Source organism: Miscanthus floridulus, chromosome 9 (assembly GCF_019320115.1).
Source record: "Miscanthus floridulus cultivar M001 chromosome 9, ASM1932011v1, whole genome shotgun sequence".
In the NCBI taxonomy this organism is placed as follows: Eukaryota; Viridiplantae; Streptophyta; class Magnoliopsida; order Poales; family Poaceae; genus Miscanthus; species Miscanthus floridulus.
In genome coordinates this window covers 53,800,903-53,807,204 of record NC_089588.1, presented here as the reverse complement: position 1 = coordinate 53,807,204, position 6,302 = coordinate 53,800,903, and the positions used below count along the sequence as shown (strand labels likewise).

Below are 6,302 nucleotides of genomic sequence, written 5' to 3'. Positions count from 1 at the left end.
CCAGAGCGTCCGTCATAGCGCACTCGCGGGACGGACGGTGGCTTGGTGCCACGTCGCCGATGCTGGAGTCGTCACTCCCGACATCGTCATCCATGAAGTCGAGATAGCTGGGACCATAGTCCGCCATCCCCACGAGTTCAGACATGAGAGGGGGCGGCATTGGCATCCGCTAGAGCCCCCGGGCGTACGCGTCCGCGGGGGACACGAGGCCATAGGGGGACCGACCGTATGGCGGCTGCGATGGGGACAACGGTAACCCACCGGGTATTTGGCAGAAGGTAGAACGTAGTAAGTAAATAATAACATGTATATTACTCACAGCGGGGTTTGAGCAGAGAGTTTGCTCGGAATGAAGCGCATATACCGAGCCGTTGGAGTCGCGCGTCCCGGAGTTGATGGAGGATGTCCCTCCGACGGGTGCCGGGTCGCGAGTCTCCTCGTGGAGGTGGAGTACGCCGAGCCGGTCGGCGGTGAAGTCTAGGCTTCCGAAGCGGAAGGCCTAGTAAGGCTCAAAGACGGGTGGAACCCGCGTCCCGGCGGGCGAGAGTGCAGGAAATTCTATCGAGCCGAAGCAAATTGTATCGCCCGAACCCGCCATGGCGGGGATGGCAGAGATATGGGCCATCCGATTACCAAAAAAGTGTTGAACGTACAGCGTCTTCTCCACGGACGGCACCAACTGTCGGTACAGAAAGTGACCAACTAGTGAATATTTGTAGTTTTGCTATACGTTGTGATCGGAGGTGGCCTAGCACTCAATGACACGGAATTTAGACTGGTTCAGACAATGTGTCCTACGTCCAGTTTGGGTCGGTCGGTGACTTCCCGAGCCTAGGTGCTCGAAGTCTGTAGTGGGGTTACAAACGAGAAGGAGAAATGAGGGGTGTACGGGTGGTCCGGTCGGAAGGGCCGAGATTGACAGGAGTTATGCTATGAATGAAGTGTCCAACCCTAAACCTAAACTTGAAGAAGTAGACTTGGGTTAACCTGCCTTTTGTTTGGAGGGAGCATATCCCCTTTTATAGAAGAAGGGGATGGCTTTACAAGAGAGAGAGAGTACGGACGTTTCTAAGCCTTGTTGCCCACGCCGATGGGGATGGGACAATGGTGGGCGCCCGCAATACTATTGATGTCACTGCAGAATGTCAGGTACATGTGGGAGGTTGAGCTGCTTTCTTCAAAACTAGAGGACGTCGGTACCTGCAAAAATGTTGTCTCGCCGACTGGAGGCATGGCTCTACCGAATTCACCTGGTATGGTGAATTCCGACGCCCACAACACTGTTGATGCCCAGAGGCATGGGGGGTCTTACCGTACGGGTGTTTTGACCGGCGCCTACAATACTGTAGAGGTAAATGTCGGCGCCTACAACACTGTTTATGGCAGGGCGGTTGTAAAGTACTGTTCCGCAGGGTATGGTTCCTGGTGCCGTGGTTTGACTTGCGAGCCCTGTCTTGCCTTCCTTAGTACGCCTTCTGGTTCTTTTCGAGCGGGCGTCCCCGGTCGGATGGCCCCAGTCAGTACTGGCGCGCCAGTCGGAAAATAGCGATGGACAGGGTTTTCTATGAACCCCGGTCGGAGACACGGGGTTGGAGTCGGAGGCAGTCCTCGGGTCAGGCTTTCCGGGTGGAGGCCGTGCCAAGGCGGCCGGGGCCTGACGCTAGCGCTCCGATCGGAGAGGCAGTTCGGAGTTGGCCTGAGCCTGAGCTAGTGCTCCGGTCGGAAAGATGGGCCGAAGGCGGCCAGGGCCTGAAGCGAGTGCTCCGGTCTGTTGAATTTAGACTCTCGGGCTGGTCCAGAAGAAAAAAAGGCCGTCCTCCTGGGCCAAGCCCTAGCGTGGAAGCCGGTACCCGAGGGACCCCGGGTTTATGAACCCGACATTATCATATGCTAGGGTTAATTTCCTTTTCAAAAAATGATCCAATGTGCTTTGATTGCCAATCAAATTATTCGATCAACAAAATTTAACATACAATTAGATATTGAATGCACAATTAGCTATACTATGTTTGCTGGCAAGATGAGCAGATGAATGTTCCACGTACTCTCTAGTATCCACTTTGTTGGAACACAAGCAGATTGCCTTTTGCTTAAAAAGATAAAATACCATAAGTTGCAGGCATCTCATAATTGTAGATTGGGGAAGTCATGGTTTATCAATCATGATACAATGTTTTTCTCTCATAACAAACTAGTACCAATCAGACTTTTTAGCTCAGAAACCAACCAGCGAATAGGCTGAATAATTTTGAGATAAGATTTGAGATTTTAGGTTACCTCGTAGAATACAGGCAGGGGTATTCTGTACTGGAGCAGGATCGAGTAAAGTCATCAACAGAGAGTAGCGGCGGTGTGGCCGTTCGCCCGTCTGTCGTCGCCGTCGAGCGGCGGCCGTGATCACGGAACGACAATGAGAACACCAACACACCGACGCGGAAGTTTGGAATGTTGGACTGAGGGAGAAGAATCGTCGAATTCTGCGGCAAGCTACCGGCACTGATTGCGACCATCCTCTTCTCCCTTGGGCTCTTGGCTCTTGGCTCTTGCGTAGGCCTGCCAATGTTTCACAAACTGGGCTGCCTATTAAATTTAGCTGTGTTGGGCTGTCGTTGGAGTTGGCCACCAGGGTCCATGTATTTTTCTACTGGGGTCATGGCTGGTGAAAAAAATACGTGTACAAAGCATTCGTAGCAAACCGTCGGGGTCAGGCGACCCCGACGAGTCCACGTTGATTCGCCCCTGGCTGTTTATGTACATTCAGTTCAGTCCCCCTTTTCAGCTTGTGATCTGAATCTAAAAGAAAAGAAGCTTGGTTGCTTTAGAATGGTTTTAGAAGAATAAATCTGCGGTTTATGAGCAAATCTTTTTTTTTTTTTGCATCTTTGGGTGTGTTTTAGAAGCCTTGATTTGTAGAAGGTCCTAACTGTATAGCTACTTCAATTATCAGAAATGGCGGGCCAACAGAATCCAACGAGTACATTACCATTACCAACAACGAACCTACCGGCAACCTTTATGAAAGAGATTACCAGTGATTTCTCTGCTAACCAAGAAGTTGGCCGTTCTGTTTTTGGAACAGTTTATAAGGTATACGATTGGACCCTGGAACTAGCTAAAACATGACATTCTACATCACATCGCCCTATTCGCTTGATCGTATCAGCCATGCTTATCAGCCATGATACATTGTTTTTTTTCTCACAACAAAACAACATCAGCCGGCTTATAAGGCGTAGAAACGATCATGCGAACAGGCTGTAATCCATGGTGAGTTCGTTAGTGACTAAACAGGGGGTTCTACCGGATGGGGGCGTGCGTGAAGAGGCTCGCTGAAGACGCGCCAGTGGCACCTGGCACTACATTTGATAACGAGGTTGCAAATCTTATGGCGCTTAAGCACGACAATATTATGCAGCTGGTTGGATTCTGCCATGAAGCGCAGAAGAAAGTGATTCAGCATAGTGGAAGATATGTAATTGTAGACATGAAAGCTGTCTATGCTACGAATATCTAGCTAATGGAAGTCTCGACAATCACATTTATGGTATGTAATATGAACTACCCAACATGCTTGTCTTTCTTTCTGTACTGTTCCTACTAGTCTTGGGCCTTATTTAAAGTCAGGGCGTAAAGTTTTGGGGTGTCACATCGGATGTCACATGAGGGTGTCGTATGTGGTGTTCGGATACTAATAAAAAAAAACAAATTACTCAGTAATCCGCGAGACGAATTTATTAAGCCTAATTAATCAATCATTAGCACATTTATTACTGTAGCACCGTATTGTCCAATCATGGACTAATTAGGCTTAAAGATTCGTCTTGCAAATTAGTCGTAAACTATGCAATTAGTTATTTTTTTAATCTATATTTAATACTCTATACATGTGTCCAAACATTCGATAAGATATGGAGTAAACTTTAGGAGAAGAAACTAAACAAGGCCTTCAAAGAACTGCTACTATTATTTTCAATATTCATTCATTTTTTGAGGGCAATGGCAGGTGCTCTGTCTTTTCAATTCAGTACGGGATTAAATAATGTACATTAGAAGTTAAGGTCATCGGACCCAACAATGGAGGGAAACAGAAAAAGAAAGGATGAAAAAGATAGAAATCAAGCCGCGCCTGTTAGGTGTCTAGCATCAGCATCGCCTGCCTGAGCACAGCCACTTCCTGCCTTATTACAGCCACTAGCTGCATCTCCGTTAGTGTTCTGTTGTCGTATACTCGTCGGCATCTTTTCTTTCAAATGTTCCATGTCGTATATGTGATGATTTGGTTTCTATGTTCCAGGTTAGCTGTTTGAATTCCGCCCAATAGATCAGACCACCATAGTTTCAGATTGTTAACCGATTGCCTTGGTTGAATGTTCATTGCTACTGCTGTAAGCAAATACACACTTTTGGAGAATAAATACTATCTTAGAATACATACAGTTCATTAGTACTTTCTTTACTTTGTACTTCTTCAGCAGACAATAGTTCAATTGACTGGGACACACGATTCAGAATAATTAAGGGGATCTGCCAGGGTCTACGTTTCCTTCATAAGGAGTTGGACGGCCCCCTTATTCACATGAATCTTGTGCCTAACACTATATGGTTGGATGATAAATACGTGCCGAAGATTGTTGATTTCAGTCTCTCGAGACTCTTTGGACAAGAGCAGACCCGGATGTGCACAGTCAATGTTAAGGGGCATAAGTAAGTCGAAACAAACTGTGGAATATGTTTTCTCTTCAAATTAATTATATGAAGTAAAGGACATTTTGTTCTTTGATAAACACTTGCAGTGGATACATGGCTCCGGAATATTTATACAGAGGTGAAATCTCCACCATGTCAGACATATATAGCTTAGGCATGATTATTATCGAGATCATGACTAGAGAAGAACTGTGCAGTCTCTGAAGCTCAAGACAGAGCTGCAAGGAAATTTGTCGACAATGTAAGACAGCCTTCCTTGGTTCAAACATCTGGTTTTGAGTCTTTCCATACATTCAATTAATAAACTATCACAAAGGATTATTAAATCATCCAGGTTTGTAGGCGCACCAAAACTGGAAGACAGATGAGCAGATAATATGCAAGTACCCAAAACTAGATCCAAATGGCCTTCAGCAAGTAAAAGCGTGCATTGCAATTGGGCTAAAGTGTGTGGAGGCTGATCGGAAAAAGAGGCCTTCTGTAGTGGACATTGTTGATAGACTCAATGGGAAACGTGTACCAATTTTTAATCAGGTATGAACACTTGAGACATCGGCTTACCCAGAAGCCGGCTTGTTCGGCTTCTTTTTTCAGCCGGAACAGTGTTTTTCTCTCACAACAATTTAGCCAGAATAGTGTTTTTCAGCCAGTTTCAGCCAAGTTTCAGCAAGCCGAACGGGGCCGTCACACCGATGATCTCTGTTCAGATCATCTAATTTCATTTATGTTCTGTTAGATATTCAAGAAAAGTTTTTTTTGTTGCAAAGGTTGCCAACTAAAACAAACCGAAATCAATGTTGGTTACTTTCATCCTAGTGCTATCCTGCATTCTGATGATGTTTCAGAAATCTAGCTTGTATCTTAGGACTGTTTGATGCTTTCATTTGTGCTGGTAATCCCAGTGTACTTTGTATGGTTACCATTTGCTTTATAAAAGCAGAGTTAATTCTCATTTAAAAAAAATCAACGTTGGTTACACCGAGCGTTTGTAAAGAAGCGGAGACACCTGTAAAACTCAGTGTATAAATGTTTTCATCTCTTTTTGTCAAACGAAATGACATTCCTTCTTTATGGTCCAAATTAATTTCTTTCAAAACCAAAGGTCCCATCTCAAGTTCGCAACTGAACTATCATTTTTTGATTTAAAAGTGGGGCTTTTACTCAAATAGCCTGACATCGGTAGAACCATATAGTTTATGCTATCTTTCTAAGTACTAACATCCTATACGAAATTTCAGGCTTGAAACATGGTCTTTCCAAGGATAAACCGGTGTCCAAGAAGAAGTAAAACCTTCTCCGACATCAATATATGACATAAATTTCCTTTGAAACCAAGACCTTTCTGATTCTATCATTCTGGCGACTAAGTAACTGGCTCTCCAGTTATATTTCTATCTATTTGAGATGTGACAATGTTGAAGTATTGTCTTATTTGTTGATGTCGTCCTAAAATAAATTTGTGTAGCTATGCTACATAAAAACAATGACTGGACAGCATATCGTAACGTTTCATCTGCTACCGTGGTGGACTCACAAAAACATTTGCAACGTTCCAAAATTTGGACTTTTTTAGATAAAGGAAAATTCAATCCAGC

General features: G+C 44.9%; 1 pseudogene; it reads left to right on the top strand.

Moving 5' to 3' along the window:
* Positions 1 to 2,869: 2,869 nt before the first annotated feature.
* LOC136483723 (cysteine-rich receptor-like protein kinase 40) lies at positions 2,870 to 5,247 on the top strand (annotated as a pseudogene).
* Positions 5,248 to 6,302: the final 1,055 nt, after the last annotated feature.